Below are 26,751 nucleotides of genomic sequence, written 5' to 3'. Positions count from 1 at the left end.
AATCAAATAGTTTTCTTTGTTTTTCTCATGAATACAGATATTGCACTGAAATTTTGTCATCCCTGTCTGTCGGGTGTATGTTGTACCGTTTGCAGGACTCTCGTTACGTCTCCTGATTCAGTCATGTGATCTATTGCCATTTGTCAATGTACTTAATAATTTAACGTTTTTAACATTTTTTTTAGAACAACCATTCTAATTCTTTTGAAATCTGAAATAAAGCATCTTTTGAACAAGGGGGACATAAATTGTAAATTTCAGGACTCCTACACACCTGAAGCCTTTGGGACAGAGCAAAAATTGACCAATTTAAAAAATCCTCTTTTCTACAACCACATATCTGTAAGAAAAACTAAATGCAGAGTCATGTTGAGCAGGAAGGTCTCTACCAAAATCATGAATTTCATGATCCCTGGGGTAGAGGTTCTGACTCGAGGGTGGGCCAAACTTGGCATTTAGTGTTCATGTGTAAAATATTCAAATAACATCTTCTTTAATGCTATTGATACTCGATTGAAACTAAATAGATATTTAGAAGGAACAGGTAGCCCTTTGCCTAAATTGTAAATTTGATGATCCCAGTGTTAAGGATGTTACACATATTAAGTATTGAAACTAAATGGATATTTTTCCATTATAAACTTGCATCGCAATAACTTGTTTCTTCATTGTTACACATATTACACATGTGTTGAAAGGGTTCCCATCTCAAGGGAATTAATGTTAGGGTTTTGCAAGGGGCGTGAAAGTTTAACAACAATGTGTAGTTGGCTTATTTTGCCGAAAGTGGACTTAAGCAATTTTCTTTTTTTTATTCAATCGGTGCTCGTTCATTTCATTCATGTCGTTTCGGCCTGGTGTTTATTTAGGGGTGGAACCCACACTTTGACCTTACAACCTAAAAGATTCTACCATCAAATAAGCGTACTTGACAAATTGTTTATCTTTACTATTATTTGTTCCATGTTTTTTGATAATTGACAGAATACGTGTAAGACGATGCTCGGTGTCAAGAACGTTAGGGTGAAGACCTTCTAAATCGATATTCCAAGACCTGTTAGTTGTTAAAGAAAATCTCGTAGTATTTGGTGCCTAATTGTGCTTATTGTTGATGTTTATCCTGCATTGGACATTTTTTCAGCCCATTCTCAAATTTGTATTTCCTAATTATTAAGGGCGGATTGCAAATAAACTACATTAACTATGATGAATGTTTTTAACGGGCTCTGATGCTGGACCCAGGCTAGTGACCGTACACGGAGGGCGAAATCGTTTCCCTAAGACCAGTGTTAAGTCTGAGCTAGCAAACCTTCACTAGTGTCTCAATCCATTTTGTAAACAAGACTTCGTTATATACCATCATTAGTTCATCGAAGCCCCCCCCCCCCCCCCCCCCCCCCCCTTCTTCATACGTGGCTAAGTCAATTTCAGGGAAAGTGACAATTCCATGTGCACACACTGTAAACAGACAATCAACAAAGACGAATTTACATTTAGCAGTGCTACGTCTACATGTAACATCAATCTATTTTAGCTGTAAATTAAAGGACGCATAGGGCAGCGCTTAGTTCTCACGTGTTCCAAGCAGTAAGTGATGCATGTTGAGGACCCCTGTAATGATTGTCGATCTTGATGCTCCCTGCCTGTCATTTAATGGTCCCAAGTTCAGAATCCTGGATTCGCCATCGCGTGATCCTTTTTGCGTTCCCTGTGTCCATCTGGTCATAATTTCGTCATTAGATCTCCAGCAGTATGCTTATCTATATAGAAAACCAGCGTGTTTATCAGTTAGCACGCCATGTTTTGATGCGAAGCAAATTTTTGCCCCCCCCCTTTTTATTCTGTTTGATTTAAAATGACAGCATTTATATTTTACTAATAAAAATGTTATTTTGAAGACCTCGGGAATGACATGAAAATTGTGTAGTGATTTACGTTTACTGGTTAATGGCGTAAGGAAGGTTTTGTTACACCGAAATATGAAACAGCGTTAAGGAACATTAATTAATCGGAAAAGTGTTGTAATTCAATATAATGGAGCTAAGGTAGCTGAAATAATCTAGAGGTGTGCTTTAAAACTTATTCATGGTCATTTTGCTTGAGGTCAACGTGATGGCAAGAGGGAAAAAAAAAAAAAGATCCTCCTCCATGCTTCCGGTTCTTTTGCTGACTGGTCAATTTGTACTGTTAATAAATATCTGACAATGAAATCAACATTTTATTTGCAATGTACATGGATGATTAATATAGATGACAAAACTGCACAAGTATTTATTCAATTCTGAAGTGGCATTTGTCAACTAGCCAGAGGGATTCGTTCAGTATACAAATGATTCACATATAACAATTTTTAGGGTTATGATCAAATGTTTTAGTAAAGGTAGTGTATAAGATCAGTCTTTAATATAGATGGCTAAAGAACTCAAATCAGAAAAAAGACTATATATCATTTCTTTAAAAACAAATTTGCATAATTTTTCATTAACACACAGTGCCAGTATTTAATCACGCTCACGCTCCTTTAGATCTCCACAAACATTTGATGACTATTTATCTACTGGATATCATATACTTGCAATCAAAATGACAGACTAGCCAGGAAAAAAAATCATTATATTAATATAACATAGGATAAACTTCGCATCAATTTTTGTGTGTGAGCGCGAACCGGTTCAGATGAACACGGTAAAACAAGCTTCATATGCACAATGGTGGAAGTTTTGATGTATTAATGATCACTAACCCGTGTATCGACATGTACTTCATCAAAGCTGTTCACTTTGTCCTTGGAGACACCATATGGTGCTAAACACACAGATACCGTGAAGGACCAGGATTCAGCGCTAAGTCGGTACATCAATAGCGACGGACACCCTCTTACGAGTAAGTATTGTTTGAATTTTTCCACGTGTAAATATTTTTTGAGGGGAGAATAGAAAACAAGGATTTTTGTTAGCTGAATGTGTTGGTCAAACTTGGTCTGTATGAGAGTGCTGATGTCATGCTGGTCAAACTTGTTTTGTATGAGAGAGAGAGAGAGAGTTAGAGTGTTATGATAATAATTGAAACCTTATTTCATTCTGTGTAACATAGAACAGAGATAGCATAGCTTTTCTGTACTTGAATATCCCGATTCCTGCTCTGATTGGATCTCCGCTGGGAGGAGGTTGTTTCCGGGATTATATTCAATTGGTCTGCACAATGAGTGTAAGTAGGCCTAAATAGATATTTAACAACTTCAATGACAAACTATTGACAAAGATATGGAATAAATATCATGAGTGTTGTATTATGATGTTCTTTTTACGATTCTACATATACCCCCATGTTTCTATTGTTTTTATTTATTCATAATACAAACATTACATATTTATTCCTTTATGAATATTATCAAGGCCATTCAAGACATTCAAGGTCAATCAATACTTTTCTATGATCGTGATATTTTCGCGCTCGCAGAATTATTCAATGTCCTTTCAGTGTGATGTGCAGTATTACAGGTATAACATCTATTACTACAGTGTTTGTATTAGACAATTTCACGATAGAGGGGGAGAAATCTCAGTTGATCGATTTTGCAAAAAAACCCCAAAAAACAAAAAAAAAACTTGCCAGTTTGAATCAGAATATGTCGGAACCTATTTTGTCAAGCGTAATCTGGCACCATTCCGAACATGTATATATCGACTCCTTAATCCATTTAAATATGCAATTGTATCGATGAAATATTCATGATATTTCTGCCCTATAAACCACTATTTGGCTGTAGCCCTTTCACATCATCCCCCACTGAATTGAGGAATAATCAAATGTACCGTAAGTAATGCAGTTATGGAATTTAGCTCATTGTATCAATGGATGACACGTGTCCATACCCTGTCTCGGGACTGCCAGTGCACAGATGTATATACAAAAATGATGTATGATATCTACCACTACTATTTACATTTCCCAAGTTTTCGCCTTTGATATCTTTACAAATTGTAATGATAGCCATTTCCTCATGAATGCGTAGCCGTTGTGAACAATGGACGTATGAATCTTGATAAAAATAGTACTTCTACCTGTATTTTAATGGCTGGGGATCCCGACAGAAAGGTAAGTAGAAATAAACTTATATTTTGAAAATACATGAGGGAATGAAGTTCAACGCTTCACGCCAGCATACTTTTGTTGAAGCGCTTACGCAATAATTTACGAGAATCGTCAGAGTTTTGAAATTTATAACATACAAATACGTCAAAAACCACAGGTTGTTTATTCATTCCATTCTACAAACGTTTGCGGAATGGAATGAACTTCCCATATTTATGTAGCAATATTTCATTATCATATGAAGTTTTAATATCTCTCAACTGATTCGATACGCAAGAGCTTGGTCAGGTTTTGAATCGAGGCAAGCTACTGACAAACAAGTTGATGGTACAGGGGTTTCAACAGTCTCGTTTAAAGTCAGCAATTTGCAAATTCTATGGTCGTTATAACGATCTAGTTTGTCAATACAACCTATCATTGGTCAAATGCTGTCTGACGTGTTTCATACCGATTGTTAGACCGTTCTTGGCACACTGATTTTGACTACGGATAACTCCGTTTACCTGATCAAGATAAAGGGCTCATGGCGGGTGTGACCAGTCGACAGGGGATCGATGCTTATTCCTTCTAGGCACCTGATCCCACCTCTGGTGTGTCCAGGGGTCCGTGTTTGCCCAACTATATCTATTTTGTATTGCTTATGGGATTTGTGAAATTGATCACTGTTCGTTATCTTCACCTTTAATAATAACCCGTAGTTTGCGACGATGGAAATGTATATAACAAAGAACACCTTTTACGATGGTACTAGTAGAAATCAACGAGTCATACACAAACTTTATATGTGAGAGAGACCGGTTAGGATATGGTTTTATATTGTCACAGATTCCTTTTACAAGGACCTTTGAAACACTTTAATCATAAATACCTTTTTACCATAAAAAGCAGATATTCTTTAAAGCTGTGTATAAAAAAGCGGTTTTCTTTTGCCAGTATGAAATGAATATACTGGAATACATTGTGTGTGATATCCCACTGTAAAGTCTGAACATTGTATTGTTTTATATGCTTAAAACACTCTGAAAAGAGGATAAAACATTGTTTCCCTACGAGTGTTAGTCTGGTCCCCGCCACCCAAAACCAGTGACCAGGGAGTGGCGGGGGCGGGGACCAGACTATACCAGTGTTGTATTACAACGAGAGAAATCATTAATTATAGTACTGTATAATAAAAGATCAGATCACTCTTAACACACAAACATGCTTAATTTTGAACCACTTTGATATTCCACCTTTTTCTCTTTGGTGAGAACTAAGTCTCGGAGCTCCCTCATATTTTAATCTGACAAGAACGGATGTCCCCATTTAATGTATTGAAAATCCTTCCGTAAATCACAAGTATCTTTTGATTAGAAAAATACTTATTGGAACTCTACAGCGTGCAGCGTATAAAGCTTCCTTAAGCAGCTACATATGCAAAAATCGCATCAATATAGTGTTTTTACTTTCGCGACAAACACGAACAAACTTGTTCATCTTGTCATCCAAAAATCGGGCCCGTGCATACTCTATTGGCTAATTTTTACTGTAAGCCTGAAAGATGTCCTTATCAATGATGGCTGGTTGATTGATGTCGTAGAGAAAACGAAATTATGTTCGTGTTTTCATGCTATTTGCCACGAAAACTATCGTGTATAAATTGCAAGACCATAAAAACTCCTCATATCAATTTCTCGTCAGATGACACTACTGCACTGTCAACGGACAACTCCGCCTGACCTTACTTCGCATCTATTGCGATATAAATCTTATTATCATGATATGCCATATCTCAGCTAACGAAAATATGGGCTTCATGGATAAATTTGAAGGAAATCTAAATACGTTAGTTTATTCTTAATCTAATTTACTCTAAAACTCGATCAGAAAGTTCCTAGAAATCAATCATTTTACAAACCACGTGAAGAAAATAAAAGACCACGGAAGCCAAATAATATATACATACATGTATTTTAAAAATTGTATGTACTGTATATCTCCTAGCTCAGAGCAGAACTCGCCAATGCTCAGAGCTGAACTCGCCAATGCTCAGAGAAATATGAATATCAACCTCCAAAGAAAGAATCCAAGAGAAAAATTTTCCTGTGTTTTTACTAGTGTTTAAGGAAAACTTATCTACCGTAGATTGCTTGTAGTATGGAGGAAAACAAGAAAGTAGTATTTATATTATATATATATATTCCTTATATTCATGATACACTTTGTTGTTTGGTTTCTATGAAGAGTTAAAGGTCAGTCCTTTTATCGAGAAATAAAGTACACTGAAACAACACAGATCTGCTGACAAAACATTGGTAGATGTAGCTATATTGGATTATCATTTTTCTTCTCTATAGAAAAGGATTTCTCAAAAGTAGCTGAAAAAGGTTACAGACAAACAAAAGCCTTGGATTGCAAACTCGGACTAGACACAAAGCTCTCATGTCATGAATGGTTTGTTTGATTGTGTCGAGATCGAGGCGTCACCAGCTGTAAGTGTCATATTGTAAATTTTGGGTCTACATCCACTCAGTAAATTCATTTACAATATGACATGTAGGTGAAGTATCCCATTTAGACCTATGTTTAGTGCTCAGGGCCGTAGCAGTGAGGGTTCTTTATCGTATCAACGAATGCTCTGTTTTTAAGGTCACATCCAAAAGATCCGGGCTGCGTTCAAGATCATAGGGGCTAGGTGTGGTGGCTGATTTGTGTCATTTTACAATGTGTTATATTTTCGCTATTTTGAACTGAAAAGTAATTAATAATATCATTTTGTCGTCTTTTCGTTATTTCGAGACGAAAAGTTGCTAAATATCATTTTGTTGTCTTTTCGCCTCGAAATAACAAAAAGACGATAAAGTGTAAAATGGCAGGAATCCGTCACCATACATAGCCCCTAGGCTAGCCGCTACGATCTTGAACGTAGCCCCGTGTTTCTCACTTTTAAATAATCTTTCGTCTTAGGTTTGACACGGCCATGGCACGAGCGCGGCTCGAACTCACGACCTTCCGGCTACGAAACGAACACGCTACCACTGATCTACTGCGATCGAACGGTATCAAAGTATATACATGTAATAGCAAATGTTTTCACTCTGGACTTTTAATCCTATCACGATAGGATTAATTATCCCATTAAAACAATGGGATTATTTTTTCTCTCCCATGGAATAATGATGAGATTTTTGTAGGACTAAGATTCAAGTTACTCTCCTACAGAATCTCTGTCTTTTGACATTGATATAGTCATAGTTCTACGAGACAAATGTAAAATAAGCCACTAAGCCACATCACTTATTAAACTCTCTGGACGAAGCATGACATCTACTGCCAGGATTTAGCCAATTGTAATGGTAAAAATATATCCTGACAGAGATCATAGGATGTTTCGAACTTGTTCATTTGCATATTAGCCAATAAAACTGTGTCTGGAACAGATGCCTAGTTTATTGTGATCGCTTAACTGTGTCTGGAACAGATGCCTAGTTTATTGTGATCGCTTATAAAGTTTTCATGGTGGCACACTCTTTACACTCCGAGCAGAATACAATAAAGTGAATTATCCCACTCTTTAATTCTATTTTTTATTTGTCTTCTTTCCCCTGGGCATGTACATTTTGCAGAAAAACTCCGCACATCGTAAGAACGAGCAAAGATCACTCTTGAGGACAGATGAGACAAGGGTCTAAACACATTTAAGAAATAAATTTCATTTTTAAAAAATACCTGAGGGTATGGACAGCGACGCTTCACTCCGGCTTCACGAAACGCGCAAGCTCATGCCGGTGTGAGGCGGTGCAGTTCATACCCTCAGGTATTTTCAAAAATGAAAGTGAAATTTGTTTCTTATGTATACATTCTACTTTCATTTCTGTTGACTTTTCCTGTCGTTAATATCGACCTACTATATCTACAGTATAACGTGGTGGGGTGTTTTTTTTTCCCCGCGGGTGTACAATTTGGAGATTTTTAGCTCATAGCGTATATACGTATAATATTAGCGAAATATATTTTGACAGACATGGAGTTCGAAAACATAAAAATTGATAAACCGTGTAGTGTGTAAAACATGCATTTTACGCCGTCAGAAACAAATGACAGGAAAAAAAACTAGTAGTTTATTTACCTCCCAAACTGTTACATGTACCATTGACATAAAACAGCCGCTTTTCTTGCGAAAAATAGGTATGATGATTACAGACACATTTGACACAAACTTAGCTATTGAAAATTTGGCGGTATGGTACTAAACCGCTAAGATAAGCCAATATTATCACCCCTCGGGGGAAAAACCTCACTATACGGTGTCAAGTACGTGAAATTAAAACCTCACTATACGGTGTCAAGTACGTGTAATTAAAACCTCACTACACGGTGTCAAGTACGTGAAATTAAAACCTCACTATACGGTGTCAAGTACGTGTAATTATTTTTTTCACGCGCGCATTGTATACAACTGCAACGCATTCATAAGAAAATGTCTGTCATTACAATTCAATGGCGGATCCAGCGCCACTCACCCCTCTCCCTTCTCACAAGCAAAATTTCTTTTTCATGGAACACGCCAAAAACCACTAAAATATACACGAAAGATAGATGCGAAAGAGCAAAACTGGGAGGGCGAGAGAAGCGAAACTGATAACGCTCAATCTTACGCTCCTTTACGCTTTCACCGTTGACCTTCCTAACTTCGCCTTTTCGTCACGCAGAAGGATAATTCGTACCCTCAAGTAGGACCCGGGGTCACCTGAAAGTAGTTCTTATATCTCGAAGTAAATGCGCGTAATAATGAATACAAGTAAAACTCTTATCTGTTAGAAAAGGGTGAATGTGCCTACTTTCTGCATGACTTTGTCATTGTCGAAGTACAACTCTTTCGGCAGGTAGACATGCTCCAATTTACATTCTGTTATGAATCCTTTTATTGGGTCTTTCCACTTTTCTGTGTTTTTCTTATGTTTATTAATTACTATTATCATTATCAATATATATTTCTTTTCCTGATTTTTTGTTTCAATGCTTACAGATAAATAAATTTCATCATTATATAAAATCTTTTTTTAAAAATGCATTAGTGGGACCATATCGATATAGGGGAATTGTTCCCAACCTGTTGATTAATGGTTCTACAAAGGTTACCCCATGGTCACCATTATAATATAATGATCATATAGTGGTTACCACTGGTCACCCATTGGTGAAAGAGTCTTATAAGGGTTACCTATGGTCACCCATTGAAGTAAATTTCATATAAGGGTTCCCTCTGGTCATCTTTTGATATAAATGTCATGTAAGGTTACCTATGGTCACCCTTTGATGTAATGACCATATAAGGATTTCTTCTGGTCACCCATTGATGAAAGAGTCATATAAGGGTTTCCTCTGGTCACCCATTGATGTAAATATCATATAAGGGTTTCCTCTGGTCACCCATTGATGTAATGGTCACACAAGGGGTACCTCTGGTCACCAATGACAACATTGATAGAAAGTTGTCCTGAGGTAACTGACATCTCAGTGTATGGATGACCTTAAGTCACCCTTGTTTATATTTCTACTTCTATTTCAAATACATAGCCAAGTAACAGGTAGAATGACCACGTGACCAATCTCATGCTATGTCCGAAATTCCTACTTCCCGTTATCTCTTATACACATCTTACAGACACAGCTCTACAAAATCAAACCATAACATAATTTAGACAAATTACCCATGGACCATCTGAACATAACTTTGGACACCCCTTACTTAAGGCTTGGCAAAAATATGCCCAGTAGATAAGAAAATTTACAAACAGATGGACAAATAATTAAAAAAGCTCATTTTATTCTTTGGATCAGGTGAGCTAAACATTTCACCTTAATACTGTTGTAGCATCATGAAATATAATCCATAGTAACATAATTTTCATGTCTGAAACCAATAGGTGACCAGAGGTTATTATCTTATAATTATCTGTAAATAAATAAAAGGATGATATTCCAAGTTCAATTTCACGTTCATTGCGTTGTATTTATCATAAGCTATGCTCATATCACATTCTCGTATTTGGGAAAATCGGGGAGGGGGGGGGGATGGAGGGATGTGCAGATAACAGTGAATTATCATTTTTAAAACTAGGCTATTTTTGGCTAAGAAATGATGACATGTAAATGATCAATAATGACTTGCTCAATATTCATTTTCCTTTGGTAGTATGCAATATACATCCGCATTATACTTTCACTTTTATGTGGGACTATTTTATAACGTAGTAAACTGTGAAGAAAATAGGGTGACCCGGGGTCATACGAAAATGCGGTGACCTTGGGTCCTACTTGAGGTTACGAATTACATGTATCCTTCTTGCTTTCGGCATTGGAAGTTGTTGGTTTGCAAAATCCGATGGCGCCAAGAGGGGTGTAAGTGAAACAATGATTACCGGTATGACCCTTATATTAGTTGGATACAACTGTGTTCACATTCAGAAATCTATACAAGCACTATGGTGTTTTGATCCGTTAACTCTTTCGCGGAACTATGAGGATCTAATGAGCGAAGTTGCGTGATCTTTCCAATCGAAATAAAATCTTAATATGAAAAAGAAATAGTTTAATTAATCTTAAAAATTTAATTACGAAGCAAAACTATAGAAAACATTAAAGCATATTTTGTCATTTTCCCCTGAAGTACGAAAGACTCGAGCTAATAGTTTTAAGAAATAGTAACTGAACGGTAGTCCGATCTAACTCCTTTCATTGTGCGACGTTTTCTTCAATACCAGCGAAGTAAAAAAAACGAAAAAAAACAAACACCATAGTCTACTATGTACTATTGCCATCTGTAATTCTTCAACTGAATACCGCAATTCTAAGATCCACACCTGAATGTACGACAAATAAATGGCGACACACAGTTGGCAGCTCTCGGCGAAATAGATCACTCTCTATGTATTATGAAGCAATGCATTATCGTTTTAGTTTTGGGAATGTAGTTAACCGTCTGCGCTTTTGAGTTTTCAAGCCAATGCTTCATCACGATGCTACGTACAGCTGACGTCTTTTTGTGACAACAGAATTGTCAAAATTTGAATGGCAATAATGAAAGAAGGAGGACAACGGATCTATCACAGTTGATTGCTCCCGGTAATGACACAGTTGATTGCTCCCGGTAATGACACAGTTGATTGCTCCCAGTAATGACACAGTTGATTGCTCCCGGTTGATTATTGTCGGTCTCTTCGTAATGACAAAGTTGATTGCTCTCAGTGATTATACTTAATGGTGTGGATCCGTGTTAATTAAGTTTGAAATTATCAGTAAAGTCATATTGTAATTCCCTAACTAAACGTTACAATGGTATTTCAGTGCTCGGTATATTTGTATTAGATTTGACTATATTTGGCTATGTTATATTACATCCTAGTGCATTATGTATATTTGTATTAGATTTGACTACATTTGGCTATGTTATATTACAACCTAGTGCATTCTGTATATTTGTATTAGATTTGACTACATTTGGCTATGTTATATTACATCCTAGTGCATTCTGTATATTTGTATTAGATTTGACTATATTTGGCTATGTTATATTACATCCTAGTGCATTCTGTATATTTGTATTAGATTTGACTACATTTGGCTATGTTATATTACATCCTAGTGCATTATGTATATTTGTATTAGATTTGACTACATTTGGCTATGTTATATTACAACCTAGTGCATTCTGGTTTCAACACAGTGGCAACTTCGTTTGACCTGGAGATAATCCCACGGTAGAGCTAATTGCCTTCATTGCCCTAACACAAAAGTTATAGCTTGCTGTGGTACATACATTGATAGTTGATACACTTTAGTAAAATTTTTTTAGACTTATAGAGCTATAGTAGAAAACTCCCTCTTGATATTTATTAATTCTAATGATAACCTTGATTTACTACAAAACTACAGAGGATTAAGTGTCCCTAGTTGTATGGGGAAACTTTTCACAGGTCTGTAGCAACAACGTTTAAATGACTATCTTGAAAATAATGATTTTATTAAGTCAATATCAATCTGGTTTCAGAAAAAATCATAGAACTACTGATAACATTTTTGTATTCAAAACTTCAGTTAATAAGTATTTGTGTAAAAAGAAACAAAATTTGTATGTATGTTATGTCGACTTTTCAAAAGTATTTAATACCGTATGGTGGTCTGCATTTTTCAATTTCAATAAGGATAATCAGCAAAATCCACTATGTAGACATCCCGCTGATGATTACTATGTACATACGTGCACCTTGGATCCTCAGTGCCAAAAGTTAAAAGTCAGTTCCAATTTAAAATAATAACATATTTACACTGTACAATTATATTCATTCATTTAGTCTCTCACTGCCTCCTTGAATGCATCAAGATCCGGGACAGTTACAACAGCTGGTGGTAGCTGATTCCACAAGATGATGGTTCGTGGAAAGAATGAATATTGATATGCTGTTATTGATGTACGGATTGTTTGAAATTTAAGTTTGTGCGAATTTCTTGTTGATCTTATTAACGCCGGTATCGGATGGTAAAATACGGGAACAGCTATTAGTTGGTGTACAACTTTGTACATTAGGATGACATCAGCGGTGTTTCTTCTTTCTTGGAGTGTTTTCCATTCGAAATGTTTTACCATATCTGTTGTACTATCTGGTCTTTTGTAATCTAAAGGCTTATTCAACACAAATCTGGCTGCGTTCTTCTGCACTTGTTCCAATTTGTTGATGTTCTTGTTTGTATGAGGGCTCCATATGGTTGAACAATATTCTAGTCTTGGTCTTACTAGGCTAGTATATGCCCTCTCTTTTACTTTGGTTGGACAGTTGTTTAGGTTTCTTTTTAAAAAGCCAAGTACTCGTGAGGATTTTGATGTTGTTTGCTCTATATGCAGGTTATATTTCATGTTGTCACTCAATTCTACTCCAAGATAGGGATGGTGTTTGACAATGGTGAGGTCTTGTCCTTGCATTTGGAAGTTAAAGTTGCTCTTTTCTCTTTTATTTGTGGCCTGCATAATTGCACATTTTGCGACATTGAATTCCATTTGCCAAGTATCTGCCCATTTTTGGATGGTATTCAGGTCTTCTTGTAGAACTAGATGGTCATTTCTGGATGTTATTGGCCGGTAGAAAACACAGTCGTCAGCAAATAAACGAACGGTTGACTGAATGTTATCGTTAATGAAAATAAGGAAAAGCGTAGGTCCTAGCACTGTCCCCTGTGGAACTCCTGATGTTACTTTCGTTGTTTCTGATCTTTCTCCTTCTACTACGACTAGTTGTTTTCTGTTTGTTAGGAATTCATCTATCCATTGCCTTGTTGTACCATTTATTCCATAATATTCTAATTTAATTGAAAGTCTTCTGTGAGCCACTTTGTCGAAAGCTTTTGAGAAGTCTAGGATTGCGATGTCTACTTGGATGTTTTTGTTCATATACCTAGAGATGTCATCTGTCGTCATCAAAAGCTGACTCTCACAGGATCTCTTTGCTCTAAAGCCATGTTGGTACTCATTCAAAATATTTTGAGAATCTAGATGGTCCATAATGTTAGAGACAATTATATGCTCAAGTACCTTGGATGCTACTGCTGTCAGTGATACTGGCCGGTAGTTAGATGGTTTTGACCGGTCTCCCTTTTTATATACAGGAACTATGTTTGCATCTTTCCAATCAGCTGGTATTTCAGAGGCATCAAGCGAGTGTTGGTAAATCAGAGTTAAGATGGAGGATGTAACTGATGTTGTTTCTTTTAATATTCTGATTGGTATTTGATCTGGTCCCGTAGCTTTACTTGGGTTTAGTCTGTTTAGTGCCTTTTCTACCCCATTCTTACTTATCTTTATGTTCTTCATTGGTTTGTAAGGCGATTTCTCTTTAGATGGTAGATTATCTGTGTCTTCATTGGTAAATACTGATGTGAATTGGTTATGGAGTGTCTCTGCCTTCTCCTTTGCTGTTTCTGCTCTGTTACCATTACTTTTCAGTGTGCTTATGCCTATTGTGTCTTGTTTCCTTGTTTTAATGAATTTCCAGAATTTCTTTTATTGTTGTCTTTCTCTAGATCCAAAATATCATTCAGATATCATTAATGTATAAAATCTATAAGAAAGGTATTGGTGGAAACTTTCATAAACTTCTATGTAACATGTACTCCAATACACTGTATTCTTGTAAAAATAATAACATGATTAGTGAACCATTCATAGCAAACAGAGGGACAAAACAAGGGGATAATGTAAGTCCTACACTGTTTAACATATACCGGTATGTTGATGATTGATTGATTAAAATATTATTTTACGTCGCTCTTGAGAATATTTCACTCATATGGAGACGTCACCATTGCCGGTGGAGGGTTGCAAAATTTAGGCCTGTGCTCGGCGCTTATGGTCTTTGAGCAGGGCGGGATCTTTATCGTGCCACACCTGCTGTGACACAGGACCTCGGTTCTTTCGGTCTCATCCGAAGGACCGTCCCATTTAGTCGCCTCTTACGACAAGTAAGACGTACTGAGGACCTATTCTAACCGGGATCCCGGGGGAGGGGTACTGAGGACCTATTCTAACCGGGATCTCCACGGGGTGGTATGCTGGTGATTGTTTAGAATACGTAAATAGTTCTGATACTTTACCAGCTTATCTAGACTCAATGCCTGTTAATCACATGTTTTTTGCTGATGACTTAGTTTTAATTTCTTAATCTTCATCTGGGCTTCAACATTGTCTGAATGCTTTAGAAAAATATTGTACAGATTGGGAGTTACAAGTAAATATTAAAAAAAAAAACATCCAAAAAAACTAAAAACAAACAAATGCACTGATTCTCTCTAGAAGTGCATCAGTAAAAGATATGTATGATTTTATTACAAGCATAACATTGTTCCTATAACAGATCAATATAAATATTTAGGACTTGTATTTACATAAAAATGGAAAACTGAAGTTTGCTTCTGAACAACTTTCAGAACGTGCTAAAAAGGCATATTACGCATTGCAATCAAGTATACCGATACCTGGAAATTACAATCTTTCGGTCCACGTTTTACTCAAAGTATACCAATCAATGATTGTTCGAATTATAACATATGGATCTGAAATCTGGATTACAGACTATCAATTAGATAAATCCTCAGAATGTTTTCCATTTGAAAAAACCCCCACAAAATCATATTCTCAAAGATATTCTAGGTGTACATAGAAAAGCATCAAATTGAGCAGCCAATGCTGAATTGGGTTCTTATCCACTCTACTAATTTTATGAAAACATGTTTAAATATTATATCAGATTAAGAGATATGGAATCAAGTACCACATATAATAATTCGCTTTTAGTATCAGCTTTTAAAGAAGACAAAGAATTAGCTTTGAAAAAGAGTTATAATTCATGGCAATGCAAGAGTTTCAATCTTCAACATAAACTTAACTTGACTTCTTTAGATATATCTCATAAGGAGTTTAGGTGTAAGCTTAATAAAACTTTTGCTGACATGACCTATGAACAATTGAACAAAATCTCATTATCTAACTTAGGAAAAAACGTTATTTCTATAGTAAAATCTTAAATTGTAATGAAGATAAATTGCAGGATTACTTAAGTTTCCTTTGAAAAAGTGTGAAAGATCACAGCTTGCAAAATTAAGAATAAGTGCACATTCACTATTTATTGAGACAGGCAGATATTGTAAACCAATAATCCCGAAGGAAAAACGTATATGCTATGCTTGTAAATTATTTGTTGAATACGAAAAACATTTTGTACTTTACTGTCCTGTGTATGACAAACTTCGATTTCAACAATATGATATTTTTAGTGATAAATTATACTGTGGTACTGATCCCTTTAAAGAAATTGTTAACCCGTGTGATTTTAATATCACAAAACGTTTGTGTAACTATTTAGATAGATACTTTATGCAGTGAAAACAAATTCATGGACTTTAAAGAACCGTATGAATATGTCTTACATACTATAGTCATTGTGTCACATTTTTTTCTTTTCTCTTCTTTTTGTTATCAGTCATTTGTTTTGTTATTTTGACTGTATGCCGACATGGTGATATCATCAACAAATTGAAATTGAATAAAACAAAATACTTAAAGAGTTCAGGTAAACACTTCAATATGACTATACCCATATTTACTGGATATGAGGACTATACAGATTTATCGTCCTCTAGCTGAGAGACAATTATTTATAAGGTGCTCAGTGCAGGACATTAAACTTGCTTTTGTTTGAGCTTGCAGTAAATTAAACTACAACAAATACAATGCCTCCGAGAGCAGCCACGTTCAATTGTGGGAAAATTGAACTTGGCCTCGATTATTGACCTTGACCTTAGACGTTTGCATTGTTGAATAAATTACAAAATAATGATACAGACGGTAAACCCGATGACTGATTTATTATTGAACGGTTGGTTGATTAGAATGATCCATATAGCTCACCCTTACTAAATCATTATTTAAGCCAAGAGCAAAGTGTACTGTTCTGATGAATACGTAGGTGATATTCATTAAAATACTAGTTTATGACATACTTGCTACCCGGATAATGTCTAAATTTGAGAAAGCCCTTAATGGTATACTATATATATTTTTTAATATGACTATCTGTTTATGAATTATGAACTTATATCAACATTTGAAGGATTTTTTCAGGAACAAATCTATTCTAAAATGATAGTTTTACGTGCGATAAAAGCAGAGAACATTGACAGTTTTTAGTTTTCAGTCAAAAACTTTCCGACAGCCAAAATCTGTGTCAATGTTCGCTGTTTCTATCGCACGTAGAACTACCATTTTAGAATAGAGTTGTTCCTGAGGAAATCCTTTAAATGTTGATACAAGTTATGTGAAAATTTGATATTGATAAAGGTGTTACTTATTCGTTTGAAGTTTTCCTTGTGCTGACTTTCGTGATGTGACAGAATAAGAAAATAAACACCGTATTCAAACAATTGAAACGCCTATACATGTATGAATATGGTAACACATGCATACATAACCCATTTGTTTGCAAAAAAGTAACATTTTAGAGGCAGTTTTACTATTTATTCGTTTTATCTCATTATCTGGGTCTTTGCTTCATGAATTCAAAACCCGAAAATGTGCACTTATTCCTCAGAATATGGATAAACAATACTAAAAAAAAAAAAAACTATAAAGACGCATGCAACAACTAGCAAGATGCCATGCATCCGATGCCACAATATAGAATTCAAACCAACTCCTGCAATATCTAGTCTTTATCAGCTCACTTAACAGGGCACTTCAAACAAATCCGCATATAATCAGACTTTTTCTGCCCCAAAGTATGAAAATAAAGATGTCTTCCTATCCTCGGGAATGTCTCTTAGTGGGGCTCGATCATGGTAAAACAAGTTCTGATAATCTTTACAGATTTGCCTAGTGTTAAGCTGATCTGATACAAGAGAAAATCTAATGAATTTTCTCTTTATTTTTCTTTATCGCGCTTTCTTGATGTTATTGGGATTTCTTTCCGCTAAATTTCATGCTCCAAACAAATTATCAATACAACATACATAAATACGCCGTACATGTATATTTACTATAATGACTTTGATCTGCCAAGTGTTGCAATGTTATCTCGTTAACTTGGTTATAGTAACAATGAAAAAAAAAAAAATGTATAGAACGCGAAGACAGTTTTCTCTGTACATACAAATGACAAGTTGATTATATATTACGATAGAAATTGGATACTTATAGATAATTAGAAATTGGATACTTATAGATAATTAGAACTATAAATTGCACTTTAGTTCAGCTCTCTGGCAAATGAGGGAATCTTGTTTCGACACTTGGTTTCTCCAATGTTACTCTTTAGTTTTAGAGTTTAAATTTGTGTCTTTAAGTATAAAGTAGTTATGCTATACATTGCCCCTCTTCAGAAGCGGCAATACGATATAGTATTACTACAATATTTACGGGGGAAATATTTCTGAAATTTGCATTGACAGACACTTAAAATATTTTGCCTTGATTTCGGGGGGTATTCTTTCCTGCATGCGCTTCGGTACAAGCACAGAAGTTGTCCGTATATACTCCTACACCTAGTACAGTTTATGCAGATGATGCACTCTGACATTTTTCCTCCGAATGACGAACACATGGTATTTCTATAATACCCTCATTCAATCCCATGCTATGTACCGTCGGCATCTATCAAAGCGCGGCATCAGAGAACTATATAACAAGTTTACTTGTGGGTAGAGGCTTTATTTCTGTTTCCTCTGGATCGAAGTGAGAAGTACCCGAAAACTGTTACAACTTTTTTTGTGAAAGCACGGAGAACCTCTGATAGCTATTCTTAGCATATGTAGCAATTATCCGACTAGTAGCACAGTTCTCGACATCTCGACGAATCAAAACATTGTCACTGGTTGCCAGAATCTGCTGCGCGGCCAGGAAGATGGACTCGTAACTTCGTATGTTTGTGGAAAGGTTTCAGGTTTTGTGGCAGGAAATTCTCTTTTGCATCACAACGGAACAAGTAGGTATCAAGTTTCACTTTCCATGTAGATTTCTTCAGCAATAAAAAGAAACATTCAACTTCCGTAAGCAATCAAACCTGCATGCTGTGATGAAATTAACTATCTTTTAACGTACATTAGCTTTTTTCATGGATTTTCTTTTAAATTTACGTTTTGCTAATCTAACCATGAACATGTGTTATTGCTTGCGGTTTATACCCAGTTAGCTATGCGAGATGTTCAGTCAATAATTATTTACATATGTGTCTTCTTTTCAAAAATACCACCTTTTCATCCAATTCTGGTCAGTATAGAAAGCGCCGCACAGCAGACCCCCTTTCCAATCATGTTATGACCCGCATGTGGCCATGATTATTTTAGGTAATCTACATAATAACTCTTTCTATCCTGTTTCTGAGCAAACGTATTCAAAGAGATATTTTCGCTATCTGATAGAAATTTGCATAATAGAGATGTAAGTGATTAATTCATCAGACCTAGCTACAAAACTGTGCTTTAGATGTACAGTGAACGTTTTTTGTCTATGAGATCATCGACCTGGCAAGGAAAGAATAGATAATGCAGACAATTGCAGTTGACCCCCTCGTGGTACATGTACAAATGAAGTTTACTTTGGCACTGTTCTTTGACATCAGCGCTCTTTCTCCCCCACAATCTACTTTGAATGCGATGTTGACAATCGTAGTTAATTTCTATACGAATTCGTCTGTATTCGTTGAAAGTTCACTTTAAATTGTTAATATCAAATTACGAAATCGCGAACTCCTTATGACCATGGACATTTTAATATATCTACTCAGCCTACCCGTGCGAGAACACCACGTTATTTAACCGTTGAAGATGCCTAGAATTATGATTGATATGTTGAATTGTCAACATTAATATCTAAAAAATACAGTATGAAGGTTAATTCAATTTAGATTACCTACCTTCGTATTTTTGCAAAAACTAAGAAAATTTTTGAATTCTAATCAATATGGTAATTTTGTTACATATTCTTATATCAATAACGATTGGTTTTTTTATGTTTATCTGGACGATTCTTTAACATATTTTACATTCTATTGTGAAATTAGTTTTATAGTCTTTATAATCAAAAACCACAAATTGTTAAATATACAATATGAAAGATGTCTTCGTAATCTGAAGCATCTGACGACCGACATTGTAAGACGCATTTGCGGCTATGAAAGGAGTGATCGCATTTCAAATATTAACGCAATTTTAATCAATATATAAGAGTATTGTTAACGACGTCAATTCAACGTTCATATTGTATATCTAAAACTGGGTGTTTTGTAATCATATCAATTCTAAAAACCAATCCATATTTCAACGGTGAAAATTTATGTTGAATCAATTTTGGTGTGTCTGCTGCAGTACTACAGGTCAAAATGTTTCACGCCTCTTTGGATTCATATTTATGATATAGTACATGATATTTGAGGCTTGTTTCATTGAAATTCCAGCTTGAAAACAAGCGTAAAACATTTTTCATTGCTTGTACATGTCACAAATTTGTTATCTTTTTTGATAGGAGGTACTACTCGACCTAACCATCATGTATCAACTAAATTTTCAGGGTCATCAAACCACACCCACCTCCTTATTCGTGTGCATTAGAGATCGATAAAGATTCAACATTTACATCATTTATGGTACTTTGCAGCTCTCGTTTTGTGCGTACTTGTAAAATTGTAAACTCTACCTTGCATCAAGTGTTGCGATTGTGGTGTTGCTGGTGCACATACCAGTGTATGAGATTATTTCCCTGCCCTGACTCTATAGGTGGTTTGGGGATAATTATATATCAGTACGCCATGCGTGTTAATGACATTTTAGGTCGATAGTGTTTCAGTGGCTCGCAGTCACACTGCAATTAGTAGCGTATCTAATTTGTATTTGTATTCTTTATGACACAAAGCCACCTTTTCCTTATAAGATAGTTGCAAAGGAAAGATTCCTGAAAACCGACCAAGTCTATCAAATATCTTTAATCCCCCGGTACTCTATTTTAAAATGTTTAATTTGAAAGAGATGTATTAACTATTTTCTAAATCTTTATTATCATCTAAACCTCCACAACGCCTATTTGTCGCCCCAATACATTAAAACGATAGTAAACGTGGTATTGTTAATACAAGTTTGTTCGAGATAATGGGCCTTAATCAAGCGTGATACACGAAGTAAATTCAGCATATTTTTTTCCCTATCGCGAGAATTTCTCATTGTCTGAGTACTTTTTACTTACATTACTGCCATTCCAGATGTATATAATTCAATTGAGCCTACAAAGAGACAACCTCATAACAGATACACATCCATGAGGGATCACAAATATCCTATTAAAAGTCCGACTGTATCCTAATGATTGATGAACATTTTCTGATTATTACAAAATTACAAGATTCCCGAATACCAGCGAACTAGAAGTTTTACAAAATAAAATTTTATTTTGATAAGTTATATGTTTTTTTTAAAGGAAATTGAACGAGATATTTACCGGTGGTCTACTTATAGCTATAATTCGTAATTATAGACAATCTTGCATATTAAAAATGCATCCATTGATACCAGGCTTGGATTTCTCGAAATAAACTGAAGTCGAAATTTGGTCTTAAGTCTCAAATTCTGACTTCCCAAATAAAAGAAAACACAGACTTAAGTTTGAGGTTTTTTCCAGATATCCAAGCCAGAGTGGTTTCATTTTCTTACAATTCCGATCGACTGTTATTATTTTTTTATTTTTATTTTTTTACAATGAATTGTGCTATTCTGTAATTGCTTTTTTGTTTTGGAAAATACATATCAGTATTTATACACTGACCCCCTGTTGGAAGTTCAAACCCACGCTCTTTGTAATGTTTATAGGTTTTCTCGTTAAAGTACATTATTTCATTGTTAGCCATCTGGCTGCATGACCCTCCCCCGTTGACGTATTTCAAGGTACATCTAGTTCTTTACATCGCATTCTAAAGATTTTCATTGAAGCCCCATCCTCTTTTCCGGGTTTTCAAGTGAAACAGTTTGCCCACGTACACAGAAAAAGTAAAATTCTACTCTAATTGACTGATAATGTCTGGTATCAGATTTGTTTGGGGTATATCTGCACATGTTCTGAAGGAGCGTCGTGAAATCTTGATAAGGGAAAATCCCTGAGTCCATGGGTCACGAACTCATCAGACCAGGGAGAAACAGCCCCGTGTATCTGCAGGCATAGAAATGTAATCACCTCCGAAATCGATTTGTTCATGATCCATACTGCAACAGTCCTCAAAATTTGACCACCGCATGCAAGATGGGACTACTTCATTTGTATAGATCTCCAAGTTGCCTTTTCTCTAGGAGTGTCACTTTCACTATCAAGGGTATATCTATTAGAATCGGCAGAATGATGTGATTACATAACTTTTATGTTGTTTGTAATCAACATTTAGGCTTGAAATTTGAATGATATTGACATTTATTAAACGTGATTGAAACAGAATTTTTCCCGTAGGACAATATCAAAATAGAATCCATGAATCTTCCGAGTGTACTACACCATTATACAAACATTATGTAATCTGGCCTTTATGTTTTGATTTATTCAATCTAATTTTACAATGCACTCGAAACAGACAAAACACGTTACTGAAGTTCAAGTGCAGGAGACAACATGCCCCAGAACAAGTGTTTTGGCAAATTGCACCACCTTAAATCTAATTATTGACTGGATGGGAATAATATCAGCAAAACTGTAATTATGACAAACTATCACCAACTGATATATGATGATACAAATGACATAATACCTATATTAATGACATAGTTGTGCGTTACGTTACGTAAGCGGTAGGTTCCACCCTTGTTTTTACTCCAGCGTTCGCACACTACAGTACACGAATGCTTCACCGTAGGTGCAAATGACGCGCATTGGCAGATGTACTTCATTAGAGAGGCTAAATCACTCATCTCAAAAAATTGATGAGACATGGGAGAATTTCAGTATAGCTTGCTTTGAGTTCTGTGGAACTGTGGTAAGGGGAATTCTACCCGCTAAAAGATCCAGAGGTTTGCCAAGTCAAGGGCATTTATCCCATACATGAACCATTGAAGGATTTTCGAAATTTCTCTTTCGAACACTTATCTATACTGTTTTGATATTAATTGTAGAGCATTTTGAATATTCGACAGTCATACATAAACACAGTAGTAATTACTAACAAGACTAGAAAATTGCTCCTTCCATACACTAAACAATTCAGTTAAACTCTTGCAGGTGACTTCAAGAGTTTTTCCAATACAGAAGGATTTTAGATATCGCTAATTAAACCCATTTTTCAATAAGACAAAATCAATAAAATATATAGGAGACAATTAGCAAATGAAACCTGCCAATCAGAGAGAGAGAGAGAGAGAGAGAGAGAGAGAGAGAGAGAGAGAGAGAGTACAGGTATATATATGTCTAGGCTTGCCATATGTTCATTGCTGAATTTTAAAACGATTTATATCTTATTCTGAGAAAAAAGCAATTAAACATATTTTGCAAAGTATATTTCTTATTTCTACACTTTATAATTTATAAAATCTTAAAGCCATATATTTAAGGCGTATTGATAAGCAAGGTAACATTAAATTTGACCTTTATGCCCTTGAAATCAGCCTTGAGGATTTCCAATTATGTTGTTGTATTTTGGGAGCTAATTAGTGCGACTGACACACAAATATAATTTCTCGCTGAAACATAGCAGAGCAATGATATTTAACAAGTGAATAATAGAAATGTTTATAATATCTCCATGAAATGATTGGTGACATCTTTTTTTGCACTGAAAATGTAATACACACACAGACGCATACACACATTTTGTTAGAATTTGAGGCAATTTACATGGGCATGTTCTGAAATTTAAGCTTCACAAAGAAAATGTAGTGGTGCAATATTGAAATCATTGAGATTGAGAGATGTAAGAGTAGTGGGCGTTTTTTGTAAGCAAAATTTTACTGACTGATGCTTAAACTTATTAAAGTAAAGCACGCTTATAGCAAAGTGCTAGGGACGAACAATCATGATTCGTTAAAAACGTAATTTGTTATAACAATAAGTTCATAATTAACTACAGTGAATGAAAATCGCTTCGCTGTTAGCGTGAATTCATTATAAGCATGCTCGCTGTAAACTTGCATAATGAAATATTTACAGTTGACTCTCGATAACTCGGAAGTTCAAGGGACCCTTTACAAGGTAAAAAAAATAAGAAAAATTTAGAGACCAAAAGTTCAATAGATCGAATATTGAGTCAAATCCGGAAATTTTAGGACCGATCATTATGGTTCAGAACTTCAGATTATATTGATACTTGAAATTCAGTGATTGACAGTTAGGCCAAGATAAATAAATAGTCTGTTTCCTATTTCAACCTGGAAAAAAATAGGGTAGGTAGTTAGGAAAAACATTTTATTTTATTTCAACATTTTATCGTTTAAAATTCAACTTTGAGAAGTACAGTTTTATACTGTTTTTGAAGATCCCGAGATGTTGCACTGCCACTAACAATCCTGTGTATTATGTAGGGTCAACATCCGGTTCACATATAAACTCTAAATAATATTACATTTCAAATCCGGTTAATCACCAACAGAACTACTGCTCTGAACTTCATACGGCTCCGTGGTTTTTTGGAATGCGGTTTATTGGCCAGCATAATATTGTAGTTTTGCCCATTCAGATGGACGGTCCTTCATGATGCATCTCAAAAATTCTAAACAACGATTCATTGTTTTTTACCGTAGTCATAAAGTTTTCTCCCTCTTGATGTTTGCATTTTCCTATTGTAATTGCCTGTCACAGGGCTCACACTGGACTACAATTTTGAGTCGCAACCTGGCGTGAATGCATCGACTCCAACACGTTTACTGTTAGATCTATATTTCATGTGTATTATTCAACACGTTTACTGTTAGATCTATATTTCATGTATATTATTCAACATATACAACATATCATATATACGTCTCTTATTATTCTTACACGGTGTATACAACATAGCTTTGATTAACTTTTATCATAAATCACTATTATTATGATATTGTGAAAGTTGTATTTCAGCGGATTGCTTTTCAGTCAGTCTAGATGGCATTTCAGCACAATCATGGTTTTATTTTCAAATACTGTTTTTGGCTAAGTTGACTTAATTCTATTTCACACCAGAAAAATTTAGGAGTATTTCATGGCCTATAACTGACTATATTAAATAAAGACAAGAAATGAGTTTCTATATATGTTTATTAATCATATTATTAGTGTAAATGACATATAATACTCAGAAAAAGTCACTGATGACAAAGTTACTGAAGATTGATTTCTGTAAACATAACACATCATCATAGTTTAACACATCACATTTTTCAAAGAATTCTCTTAAGAATCCTGTTTTCATATTGAAATCCAGAATGACAAGGTGGTCCTTTAGTGAATCTCATGTGGAGGAGAAGGAACTTCAGGAAATCTGAAATAAATTTTAAATGGCTTAAGATGATGTGAAGTCAAAAGATGATAGCATAGCAATTTCAGAAGAACCTACAATTTTGTGTTTCCTTATGGCCATATTCCAAAGACCTCAAGAATGATGCAATTTCCCAACATTCCTCCATTTAATAGTAACTGACCTAGTCCAAAATAGGTAGCTCCCCAGTAATGACATGACTCGGGGTATCTCCCCAGTATATTACGATATGTAGGCAACTCGCACGTGCACAGTTAATTTTATTCACACTTACCTGCACATAGAGAGTCAACCCTTTGTCTTGTGTAAACTGCTAAATAAACAAGACGAAGTCTTATTATTTCCATGCGACAGGGTATCCACATTCATTCTGCACAGGTAAAACAGCCCCGAGGCTGTTTGGATGCCCACAGCTGACATTCAAGATGGCGCCGAGATATCTAAAATACGAAATGTCCGTGTCACATTTCCGGAATTTCTATCGCATTTCCCCCCTGAAAAATCGCAAAATGCGATGGGCAGCGCGAGCCCTGTTGCCAGCAATGTGCTTGGCAAGCACGCTGTCATTTGCGTATAGGATATATAGGTAGCAGGGGACAGTTTCGCACTATAGGCCCGGTCAACTTTTTCAAAAAATGGAATTACCCCGTATTTGAAGTGATATTACATGTGTAAAAATGTATACAATAATTTTAGGATGCATGTCAAATGTAGCTAAGTGCTTAGTAAAAATGTTGATATACAACATGTAGGTGTCACCATGATTCCTAGCATATAGATGGGTGCAAATACGAAACTAAGACACGTGGTCAGTTGCTGAAGAAATTCCGGTGAAAACATGCAGGGTCTAGCAAAAGGTCTGTAGCTGTGAGGGAAGGTGGATGGCCCCATATGAGAGGTAGATTTTTGAGAAGGGCAGATAGGGTTCTTGATTGTGCACAGTGTCTAAATCCCCATGTTTGGTACTGTGATGGTGTGTGTGTGTGTGGGGGGGGGGGTGCGGATTAGCCCAAATGAGGGAAAATCAAAGCAAAAAAGGGGAACCTGCTCAGAGCATGTTTTGTGCACCAGCACCAGTATTTATAGATTACATGTAATTTAGGGTCATAATTTATTAACTACACTAATATGAAATACAAGTATTGACGTAAAATGGAAATATGATTTTTCATTAGTCTGTCATAATCTGACTTTGGTGTATACCCCCTATCCACATGTTTCAAAACCAAAGAAACTGTCCTCTGCCACCTATATGTATTTTCTCAAACTAGCAAGTGATCGAGATTAGGATTTCTAATAGTGAAACCGGAATTGTTTACTTCCGGAATATATATCGGCGGATAAATTTTTAAGGGTCGACTCAAATATTTTAGGGTCAGTCGGGGAACCGGAAACACACAATTTATTTATCTTGGCCTTACTACATCGAATCTATGAGGTTATCTATGGTCTATGTTGGAAAAAGAACTGACAAGTAAAAAAGTAATATTAACAAGAGACCCACGGACCACAACACTCACCTGAGTAAACCTAGTATAGAAGATTTAAAAAGATACAAACAAATTTACTCTCTTTTTTCCCACGAAAATTTTTGAACCCATAGTAGAGGTATGACCCCATTTAAGTCAAACAAGGTCATGACTTAACCTAGTTTGAATTC

At 35.5% G+C, this 26,751-nt stretch overlaps 1 protein-coding gene and 1 long non-coding RNA gene across 7 annotated transcripts in view; one reads left to right on the top strand and one right to left on the bottom strand.

Moving 5' to 3' along the window:
* Window positions 1–2,661: 2,661 nt before the first annotated feature.
* Window positions 2,662–26,751, top strand: part of LOC125666202 (small conductance calcium-activated potassium channel protein-like) — a 44,692-nt gene continuing 20,602 nt past the window's right edge. For 2 of the 6 annotated variants that reach the window (XM_048899360.2, XM_048899325.2), the window contains exon 1: window positions 18,177–18,602. The gene's annotated coding sequence lies outside the window, so the exon portion shown is untranslated. Of the gene's footprint in view, window positions 2,884–18,176; window positions 18,607–25,815; window positions 25,990–26,751 lie in introns of those variants that run through there. The other 4 variants (XM_048899330.2, XM_048899322.2, XM_048899326.2 and 1 more) reach the window with 4 other exon arrangements.
* Window positions 24,854–25,717, bottom strand: LOC130051312 (uncharacterized). The gene is made up of 2 exons (XR_008799768.1): window positions 25,366–25,717; window positions 24,854–25,094 (listed from the first exon to the last, which is right to left on the bottom strand). It is a non-coding gene; the product is annotated as an uncharacterized LOC130051312 (long non-coding RNA).

The sequence above is a fragment of the Ostrea edulis genome, chromosome 1, assembly GCF_947568905.1.
Source record: "Ostrea edulis chromosome 1, xbOstEdul1.1, whole genome shotgun sequence".
NCBI lineage: Eukaryota > Metazoa > Mollusca > Bivalvia > Ostreida > Ostreidae > Ostrea > Ostrea edulis.
This window is presented reverse-complemented; position numbering and strand designations above follow the sequence as displayed.